The sequence below is a fragment of the Gossypium arboreum genome, chromosome 3 (genome assembly GCF_025698485.1).
Source record: "Gossypium arboreum isolate Shixiya-1 chromosome 3, ASM2569848v2, whole genome shotgun sequence".
Taxonomy (NCBI): Eukaryota; Viridiplantae; Streptophyta; class Magnoliopsida; order Malvales; family Malvaceae; genus Gossypium; species Gossypium arboreum.
In genome coordinates, this window is record NC_069072.1 from 61,429,374 (window position 1) to 61,441,119 (window position 11,746).

At 38.7% G+C, this 11,746-nt stretch overlaps 1 non-coding gene across 1 annotated transcript; it reads right to left on the minus strand.

Moving 5' to 3' along the window:
* Window positions 1-1,460: 1,460 nt before the first annotated feature.
* Window positions 1,461-1,567, minus strand: LOC128291285 (small nucleolar RNA R71). The gene has a single exon (XR_008281061.1). It is a non-coding gene; the product is annotated as a small nucleolar RNA R71 (small nucleolar RNA).
* Window positions 1,568-11,746: the final 10,179 nt, after the last annotated feature.

Sequence of the window (11,746 nt, forward strand, 5' to 3'; positions counted from 1 at the left end):
AAATATCTAAGGGGAATGAAACCTAAGACAGATCTTGTTATTATTATATGAATTGTATAATAAATATTTGACTTGTTCTTAATTATGTGTTCTTAATTCTTGTTTTGATATTCCAGGATATTGATTCAAGTTAAGCTCTTATTCAGAGGAGGAATTGACCCTGTCTAAGAGTAAATTTGTCATAATTAAGCGGAGTTGATTGCACGCCTAGAGATAGGGTAACAAGATTTCGCCAGATTAGGGTGAAACCTAATAAGGGAATCCATAGATCGAGTTAATGCAATTCTAAGATGTTAATTAGAAAGAGATTTCAATTATTCAACCTAGGGTTAGACGTTATTATTCTTGAGAGAGATAATAATATAACTTAGGGATTTCTACGGATCAAGTCAAATGAATAAATCGTCTGATTCAGAGTCAAATAACAAGTGAAGTCTAGGTGGATTTGTCCTTAGGTATTGTCTCAATCAATCGAATTTTCCCAAAAGTATTTTCCCGAGTTTTTCTTTCTGTACATTCTTAGTTAGTAATTAGTTTAGACAATCAAACCTCTTAAATCTTAGGCTAGATAATAAAAAGGAAGTAAATACTAGTACTCATAGTTCCTTTGGGTTCGACAATTCGGTCTTGCTGAACTATACTACTATTCGATAGGTACACTTGCCTTAATCGTGATAATAAGTTAGTCTCGAGAACGTTTCATTTATTAATCTTTAAAACCTATTACGAATATCACGCATCAAGTTTTTGGCGCCGTTGCCAGGGAACTAGGATATTAGGAAAACTCGATTTTTATTACTTTAGCCACTTTACTTTTATTACAATTTAAATTTTTATTTTATTTTCTAATTTTTCTCTTATTCCCTTCTGACAGGTTTTTCTAGTTTATGACTAGAAAAAACTCGTCAGGACCACTACTTTTTGACGGTGAGATCGACCACACAGTTCGCAGAAATCGGAGAGAAATAAGGCGAAGCCTAAGATACACAGAGAACGAGAAAGAGGACGATACTTCAACCACAACCGAGGAGATGGTTGAAAACCAAGAAAATCTGCTACCTCCTGCGATTGCTGTTAATCAGAATTCTGCTCCGCGCACTATGTATGATTATGCTAAACCTTTTTTAACAGGAACTGAATCGAGCATCATTAGACCTGTTGTATTCGCAAATACTTTTGAACTGAAACCTAACACAATTTCAATGATACAACAATTTGTTCAGTTTGTTGGTTTGCAGGACAAGGATCCCAACGCTCACTTGGAAAACTTTTTGGAACTATGTGATACATTTAAAATTAATGGTGTTTCTGATGACGCCATTCGTCTTTGGTTATTCTCTTTTTCATTGAGAAACAAAGCTAAACAGTGGTTGAACTCGTTGCCATGGGAGTCAATCACTACTTGGGAACAAATGACCGAAAATTTTTTATTAAAATATTTTCCGCCAGCTAAAACAGTTAAATTATGTAATGATATTTATTCTTTTGTGCAGATGGATTTAGAAACACTCTACGATGCATGGGAGAGATACAAGGACCTCTTGAGAAGATGCCCTCACCATGGGTTACCGCTTTGGCTACAGGTTCAAACCTTTCATAATGGAGAGAATCCTTCGACTCGACAAATGGTTGACGCAGCTGCTGGCGGAACCATCAATAATAAAACACCTGAAGATGCCTATGAATTTATAGAGGAGATGTCACTGAATAACTATCAGTGCCAAGTCATGAGGACAAAGCCAAAGAAAACAGCCGGCGTTTATAACATCGATACGGTCACCATGCTCTCTAATCAGGTAGAACTCTTGAATAAGAAAATTGATAGTTTCCTTAGTTCTTCATAGGTACACCCAGTAATGCAATGCGAAACAAGTGGAGGCGGGTCAAGCAGTTCATAATACCTACCTTATGGCCACAACATGGAGAACAAATAGTTAAATTTCATGGGTAACAATCCTCGATCTCAAAACAATCCCTATAGCAATACTTACAATGCAGGTTGGAGGAACCACCCTAATTTTTCATGGGGAGGCCAAGGGAATCAGAGGCCAGCACCTCCAGGCTTCCAACAACCACCCTACCAACAAGAGAAAAAATCGAACCTTGAGGAGATGCTAACAAAATTCATCTCAGTTTCAAAAACTCATTTTCAGAATACCGAGACCGCACTCAAAAATCAACAAGCATCAATCCAGGGGTTCGAAACTTAGATTGGACAGCTTGCCAAGTTAATTTCTGAATGACCACAAGGTAGCCTTCCAAGCAACACTGAATCTAATCCAAGGGATCAACTCAACGCGATTGCTATTCAAGATGAGGAAGGGCGAGTTGCAGAACCAAGGCCAGGAATGGTGGTAAGCATAGGTAAGGATGAGGTAGGCTACAATGAGCCAAAGCCAGTAATTACAGAACATAAACCTCACGTGCCATACCCCAATGCGATAAGGAAAGACCGCTCAGACGAACAATTTGGTAAATTCCTTAAACTTCTAAAAAAACTACATATTAACTTACCATTTATTGAAGCCCTTTCGCAGATGCCAAATGCAGTCAAGTTTTTAGAGGAGCTTTTAGCAAATAAACGGAAGTTAGATGAAGCATCGCATGTGGAGTTGAACACAGTTTGCTCAGCCATTCTACAGAATAAGCTTCCTAACAAACTAAAAGATCCAAGGAGTTTTACAATTCCTTGTTTAATTGGTAGTTTAGATTTTAATAATGCGTTGGCTGATTTAGGGGCTAGTATCAATGTTATGCCTTACAAATTATTTAAGCAACTAGGTCTAGGGAAACCCAAACAAACTAGGATGAGCATTCAATTAGCAGATAAAACTATTAGATTTCCTAAGGGTATTATTGAAGATGTACTCGTTAAAATCGACAAATTTATATTCCCAGTTGATTTTGTTGTTCTAGACATAGAGGAGGATAGCAACATCCCCTTAATTTTAGGAAGGCCCTTTTTAGCAACTGCCAGAACAATTATTAACGTTGGCATAGGTGAACTTGTACTTCGTGTGGGAGACGAAACAATCATCCTTCAAGCCCGTAATTCGAATAACACATCAAAAATCGAAGGTGACTGTACAAATCATTTGGCTAAAACTAACCATATAGTGCAACCTTCTTTGCAGAAAACAGGTTCGAAGAACATACATAAGCCAAGCAACAACAAAGAACCTATCCATGAAGAATGAAGGTTACAAATCGAGGAGCTAGATGAATGGCAGACACATAAATCGAGAAAACATGATAAACCAAAACCACGTCATGAGGAGCTTAATTCCTCCAAAAATCAACTTAAAGTTGGAGACAAAGTACTACACAATGTAACAAATCCTCGAATCGCCACTTCTGAACCAAATGAAGAAACTACGGTAATTAGTATTTTTCAATATGGTACGGTCGAGGTAAACCACTAAAAATTTGGCACGTTCAAGGTAAATGGTACTCGTCTTAAACCTTATGTTGATAAAATTGATAGCAGAGATGAGGAGTGTAAACTCCTCGATTCACAATGATCACGCACCAAAGAAGTAAGTCGAGCCTAGACTATAAATAAGCACTTCTCGGGAGGCAACCCGAGCACTAACAGTATTAATTTCTTTAAATTTGAGTTTTTAACATCTAACGTACTAACCGAATCATGGTACACAGACTCTCTAAATGCCACATGGCCAGGCATACGGGTGTGCCTTAAGCCATGCGAAAATAAGGAAAAATTTTCCCAACACGGGAAGCGATAAAATTGCCACAGCCGTGCGACATGGCTGTGGGTGAACCTGTTAAAACAACACGGGCGTTCGACATGCCTATGCCTCGAAACCATGGGCGAACCTGTCAAACTAGCACAGGCGTGCGACACTTCCATGCCCATCATCCATGGGCAAACCTGTCAAGTTAACACGGGTGTGGACCTATGTACACGGGCGTGGGAGAAGCGAGCAAAGCCAGACACGACTGTGCGACACGACCGTGTGCACTCACACGCTTGAGAAACACTGCCGTGGGCCGAATGTCAGACGTGCCCAAATTCAAAATTTGCGAAACACGCGGGCAAAAATTAGGGCACACGGGCGTGTCCCACAACCATGTGCCCCAAAATATATAAAAACCCCTCACTATTCATCATCTCCCTCCCCAAAAATCCCTAACCCTAGCCGCTGTAACTCCACACGCCCTACCCCTCACGCCCGTGCGCCGCCTACAACATCAATTTCGACGCCCTAAGTTCCTTCTTTTTGCGTTTGTTTACTCGTTTCTCTCTATCTCCTTTGAATATTTTGTTTATTTCATGATTTCTCTGCTCTATTTGCCTATTTTAAATGAATTATCATAGTTAGAACAATAGAATAATTTTGTTTGTTTATAAGAATTTTGTCATTTTAGTTACTCCATTATGCTCTACTTTTTCATTTTTACTAGTTTCATGAAATTTATGCTTCCCATATACATTCATTCATATTCCTACTACATTATTCCAATAATATTATAACTTGATATATTTAGTAGTTTTGTGTACTTCATCCACTACGTAAATCTCATGAAATCTCCATATTTAGTTTTGTGCTTCTGTGCTATTTTTGAGACGTGTTGGTTGAGTTTTGATTTTTCAACGCAGGTACAATGTCATCATCACGTGTTAAGAAGACTGTTGTTCCCGCCTCGAAGAAGAGGAAAGGAGCAGCGTCATCCTCAGGTCTCATCTCGAAAAACCAACACCCCTTCCTCTAGTTTCCTTCAGGAAATCAGGAAGAACTTTTTCAGATACTTTGGGCCCAAACTTTAGGTGTGGGCCGCTGTATTGACTGGATCGTGCTTGAACGAGTTCAGTTGGCTGACGATGTCCGAACTTTCCTGACAACCGATCCATGGGAACTTTTCTTTGCAATCATCGAGCCGACATACCTTGAGCTTACACTTGAACTTTGCTTGACCTTTCATGTTCAAGATGTCATGACCAACTTCGATGACCCTAGAACGGTCTAGTTCTGTCTCGGTGGTTTAGTCCACCAGTTAAGTGTACCCGAGTCCGGCATCGCTTTGGGCCTTTATACGGAGAAGTTCATGGAAGAGAATGAGCTCAACACCCTCCATCGCCACATCCACTATTGCCCTTCGAAGTGTTGGGATGCTTTGGTCCCCAGCTCAGCTTCCTAAGATCCCAACGCTCCAAGGTATCGGCTCTCTCTCCCTCATTGAGGTACCTACACGCTATCTTGGCACACACTTTGACAGGCCGACTAGAGAGCACTGGCATCTTCAACACTCACGACGCCTAGTTTCTATGGAGTATGGTGAATGGGTATATCTTCGACCTCGCCTACTTCATTGCCCTTGCCATTCGCCACCAGACAGAGCGGCATCGGAAGGGTTTCATCTCTATTGGCCCCTACGTAACTCGGTTGGCTTGACACTTCGGGCTCCTCAACACAGCGGCCCAATCATCCTCCCTCACTCTCATCGGCCAGATGTCTCCACAGTGTATCTCAACCATATTACATATGAGGATGATCGAGAAGCACCAAGGAACCCACCCTCCTCAGTACCGCCTCGTCCAGTCCATCGAGAAGAAAGACCCCAAGGATATTGCTGATGATGTCCCTCCACGTCACGAGGACACATCGTCTCAGCCACCACCTCCTCATTGTCCAGTTCATATGGTGGCTTCATACACTAACATCTCTGAGCGCCTTACTCAATTCGAGCAGTAGTGTTTTCGGTGCTTCAATAATATTGATGCTACTCTACAGCAGATTTGTCAGCACTTCCACATCTCATCGCCACCCCCACCTCGCGAACCATCTGGCGATGAAGATGTTTAAAAACTTTTATTTATTATTTTATGTTGTTTCTTTTGTTTTCATTTAAGACTACTTTTTATTTTTCTTTCACCTTATTTTATTAGGTTTTATAATTATTATTTTACAATTTTTAATTTCGGCTAATTCATTACGAGTACTTATTCTTCCTTATATATTTCCTAAAAGAGTTCCTGATTCTATCACAGTTATAAAGAGCTCCAAAGCTCACTATTACTCAGGAACTTGAAACTCCACTGAGAAAGGTTCTCTACAACTCCCATGCCCTGCTCGACCACGACCATAGCCAACTTGAGATATAATATTCTTTTGGCCAAGCATTTGTGGAACTTAACCTCTACCACCACTAGAGTATCCTCCTTCACCCTCATCATTGTTTTGGCTGATTATTCTCCATAACCCCAATTCAAGGAGTTCATTCATCATTCAGGAAGTTTCACTTCTCTCCCTATCTTATGATTATCAATCTATCTTTTTCAATATATCTACCTTTGTACATTGAGGGCAATGTACATCTTAAATATGAGACGATCTTTCATATCGTCATTAGAAATCCCTGAATTGTGTCTTATTCTCATGTGATCTTCTCATTCCATGATTAGAATGAATTATGATTAATTTATGATTTTTATTGATATGTCTTGAATTAAAACTTAGGCATTCATGCATTGATTGTTTAAACTTTAAGATATTAAAGAATCAAGCATGATAAGTTGACTTTTGAATTTAAAATTTTATAAGTTGTTTCTCCCAAGTTTAGGTATTATCTTGAGTTGAAATTCACAGGTTTAAACATCAAAAAACCGTAATTTTTGTGAGATTTTGAGCCTTTAGAGCATCTACTATTTCTTTCATGCTCACTTTTATTGTTGCTTTGAGTGCATTAGTATTGAATTCTTATTCTAGAACTTGCTTGACTATGTATGTCAAGACCATACCATTTGATTTGATATGTCAAAATGATAAAGGCACTTAGGTTTAACCCACTCACTGTACAAAAGCCTACCTTTATAATTAACCCTTAGTAAACCCCTTTGAGCCTAACAAGCCATTAATTGATTTACCCTCAATATTAACCCATAAACTATTATTGTTGAAATCCCCTAATTTGATCCCTATTTTTTTCGAGATTTGATTTGAACTAATTGCTTAGCTATGCTTTGCTCTTCTATGTATTTGTCTTGTTCTTAAAAAAAAACATTCATACTTACATATTAGTAGTAATTCGATAGTGTTGAGCCGTAGTATCTAAATTCCATCTTCTGATAAGAAGTTCACTTGTACTCAATTGATGTTTAATTACTTTTTCTAGTTAGGCAATTTTTCAATTCAATCTCGATTCTAACCTTTTCTTTCAGCTTGTGACCACACCCCCTAACCAAAGCCATGTTACTACCCTTTAAAGACCTTTTGATTGATGTTCATTTCAATATATAGTGGTGGGGATTTGATTTTCATGCAAGCCTATGGTAATGACTTTTCATTATTGACTATTGAGTGCTTCATGTATTGTCCTTAAACACCTCGAGTGATTTGAGTGATTCTTTAGTGAGGATGTGAAACTCTATGATATTTTGAGTCGAACGTAATTACTTAGATGAGGGGAGACACCTATGCTTTCATGATAAAATACTCAACTTGGAATGTTTTGGAACTTTGATATTCTTTCAGTCAAATTCTCAATGTATGATTACTTATGGATTATTTTGAGATATTATTAATAGGAATTATAAGTTAAGAAGAATTTATTTTGATTGTGAGTTGAGGGTTTTGCTTGAGGACAAGCAAATGCTTAAGTGTGGGGGTATTTGATAAACCGTAATTTATACATATTTTTACCCCATACCTAATGCATTTATGGACGATTTCTCCTTATATTTGGTGAATTTGATGCTCCTGATCCTTTAATTTCATGTTTTATACTTAGGAGAGCATAGGAGAGTAAAAAGAGAGAGAAACGGGCTGAAAACAAAAAAAATAGACCCACATGGGAAAACAACACGGCCTAGACTTCCTCACACGGGCGTGTCACACGACCGTGTCAATTTGGCAAGATCGAAGCATGACTTACACGGGTGGATCACATGCCCATGCCCATTTAACAACCTTGACTATGGCCTTCAGTAATTGTATATGGGCGTGTCACATGGGCGTGTCCCTGTCGAACCCAAGTTTAGTCCAATTCGGAAAAGGCCAATTTTGAGGGCTCTTAGGCATTCCAAAGCCTATTTAAACACTTGAGGAGGCATTTAGGGAGGGGGATACAGAGTAGGAAGTAAGGAATTACTCAAGGAAAGCCAATTGATCCATCTCAAGAGCCGGATTCATCATCAAGACTGGATATCCCCCTTCAAGTTCCTTCAGGAGTTTTGGGTTTTCTTATGTTTTGTTATCTTTATGCTTTTGAGATGTTTTCTTTCATAAGTATGAACTAAACCCCTAAATACCTAAGGGGAATGAAACCTAAGATAGATCTTGTTATTATTATCTGAATTGTATGATAAATATTTGATTTGTTCTTAATTATGTGTTCTTAATTCTTGTTTTGATATTCCAGGATATTGATTCAAGTTAAACTCTTATTCAGAGGAGGAATTGACCCTGTCTAAGAGTAAATTTGTCATAATTAAGCAGAGTTGATTGTGCGCCTAGAGATAGGGTGACAAGATTTTGTCAGATTAGGGTGAAACCTAATAAGGGAATCCATAGATCGAGTTAATACAATTCTAAGATGTTAATTAGAAAGAGATTTCAATTATTCAACCTAGGGTTAGACGTTATTCATCTTGAGAGAGATAATAATATAACGTAGGGATTTCTATAGATCAAGTCAAATGAATAAATAGTCTGATTCAGAGTCAAATAACAAGTGAAGTCTAGGTGGATTTGTCCTTAGTTATTGTCTCAATTAATCGAATTTTCCTAAAAGTATTTTCCCTAGCTTTTCTTTCTGTACATTCTTAGTTAGTAATTAGTTTAGACAACCAAACCTCTTAAATCTTAGGCTAGATAATAAAAAGGAAGTAAATACTAGTACTCATAGTTCTTTTGGGTTCGACAATCCGGTCTTGCTGAGCTATACTACTGTTTGATAGGTACGCTTGCCTTAATCGTGATAATAAGTTAGTCTCAAGAACGTTTCATTTATAAATCTTTAAAACCTGTTATGAACATGTAACACCCTGAATTTGGGCCTAGAAGTTTTGGGCCTTGAGCATTGGAGTGGTTGAAGGCGACTTATAATATTTTGTTGTGCATGTAAATTTCGCTAATGAAGGCTTGTTTTAGTGGTTAAATATGTTGAGAAGTGTTGGAGAAGTCCCGGTTTAAACACGGACTCTAGCAAAAAATTTTTGGTTTAAGGTGAATCAAACCACAGGTGTAGTAGGTAGGCCTTAAGAATATTGTTGGGGATATTGTGACACAAAAAGCCTTGTGGTCTAGTGGCAAAGTAGCGCCACATAAGAGGGAGGAAGGTTGCATTATAGAGGTGGCAAGGAGGTCCAGGGTTCGAAACTCATGGCAAGCGAAGAGCATTTATTTTGCTAACAAGGGGTGGCAAGAGTGGTGTTGAATTTAAACTCGATAATGGAGGATCCCACATCGGAAGCTAACATAAGAGTGGATGTGAAGTTGGCTTTAAATAGAGGAAACCATGAGGAGAGTAAAGGCACCTTTCTTGGCTGATCCCTTTCGCTGTATGGCGTGCTCGTTTGGGTTGGGCGTCGGCTAAATGTGCTCGGAGCGTGGATTAACTCCAGTCTCTATCGGTGTGTATTTCTTACTACTCTAGTGTAGGATGGCTACTTGGTCGCGATGGGCGAAAGGGGTCATGTGGGCCTAATAGGCCTCTGAGCCCAATTGGATAAGTTATTTGATTGTGTAGTAAATATTGGGCTAGGCTAGGTGAATCTCATATTTGTGGCTAGATTTGGGCTAAAAGGGCCACACGAGCGTGTGGGCCCATTTGGGTCGAGAATAGGCTTTAGGCCCATTTGTATTGTTATCCATGTTTAGAATACTTTAGTTTACCAATTATTGAAATGCCCTCGACTTGTAAAATTACCATTTTACCCTCGATTCTGAAATTACCATTTTACCCTCGGTTCTGTAATTCTTGTTTTACCTCGATTCTGTAATTACTGTTTTACCCTCGGTTCTGAATTACTATTTTATCCTCGATTTACGTAATTCTGTTTTCCCTCGGTTCTGAAATTACTATTTTACCTCGATTTATAGAATTACCGTTTTACCCTTAGTTTCTGAAATTACTGTTTTACCTTCAATTTACTGAATTACCAAAATACCCTTGGTTTATAAAATCACCAAAATACCCCTAGTTTGTAAAATTACTAAAATACCCTTGGTTTAAAAATTACCAAAATACCCCGGTTTGTAAAATTACTAAAATACCCTTTGTTTATAAAATTACCGAAATACCCTTGTAGGGTAGAATTACCATTTGCCCTAGGGTGTTAAATGACTATTTTGCCCTTGTGGGCAAGTGGTGACTTAGACGGTGTGATATAGACAACTTTGGAGGAGCAATGAGGCTTGGAGTATCGACTTGGATAAGCTTGAATCGTATTATTGGACCTTGTGAAGGTAAGCAACTTATGGTCAATAAGGGTTCTTTGGTCGAATAAGGTAGGGTGGATTTTGAGTTTGTTAAGCATAACTTGTATGCTAAAATGGTGATGAATAATTGTAGGACATCGTAAGGGATCTCGATAGCGGTTGTCGCGAAGCAGTGTGTGTCGAACACCCTTTCTTAGTTCAATTGGCAAAAGCGAAATCTTTGAAATTCGGCATTTCATGGTCATGTGAGTATGCGAATGCTCTCAAGGCATAGAGTAATTGTTAGATCCGGCACGCAAGGTGGTAAGCACGTTCAGCGTGGACGTTTTGGCGTATTTGAAAAAAGGGGCTCGATGGGCCAAAATTGGGCCCAATGGGCTTCTGAGACCAATATGGGTAAGAGATAGGCAAATTAGCACATTAGGTAGATGGTGGAATCAAAGCGCATAAAGCGATAAAATTACTGATTTAGCTTGTGTAGTAGCGTAGATCACGAAATTACCCTAAAGAGCAAAATTACCGATATACCCTAAGGGTTTAAATTGGTGAATCGCATGATTGATCAATGTTGTATTTTACATGATATGCTTTTCTTAATATCATTGCATGGGGTTGGGGTATTAATGGAGGAAATCTTGAAAGTGGTTCATCCACGTCTTGGAGGCTTTGCCTCAATCGACTGAAATTTGAGTGCGTTCTTTGCAATGTGTGTGTGAAATTTGGGTGGGTTGAGATATTCCCACAAGGTGTGTAGGGCTGATGCAGGCGATGTAGCGGTTGGTGGGTTGAGTAGTCTCCCGGATGGGCTTGCATTCATTATTCTTGTTGTTATTCATATTCTTGTCTTTGGGCCTATGGGCCATCTTGTTATGTAAAAGGGCTAAGGCCTTACTCTTGTGATTCGAAAGGGCTTGACCTATTGTGTACTATTATCTGAATAGGGCTTAGGCCCAATGGGCTCGAGCTGAATTGGGCTTTGGATGGGCTTCTGTATACACTGAGTTTCCAAACTCACCCCCCTTTCCTTAACCTTGCAGGTGAGCCTTGATGTGGGGACTTGGGCCAGAGAGGATTCAGAGTGGCCACGGTGATCATCTTTGGGCTTTTAAATAAGTGTTGGTTTTCATTTAATTTCCTTTAATTATTATTTATTTTTGGGTTGTAATAAGGCCAATTTTAACTTTCCTTTTATTTCTTTTCGGAATTATTTTAATTTTAATAACTTTAAAATTGGTTAATAATTATTCAAATGGGCTAGACTTAGGACGTGTTTTCAAAATGATACTTGTTTTCAAAATATCTCAGCACCACGATTAATCGATTTATCAAAGACGTCCACTTAAACA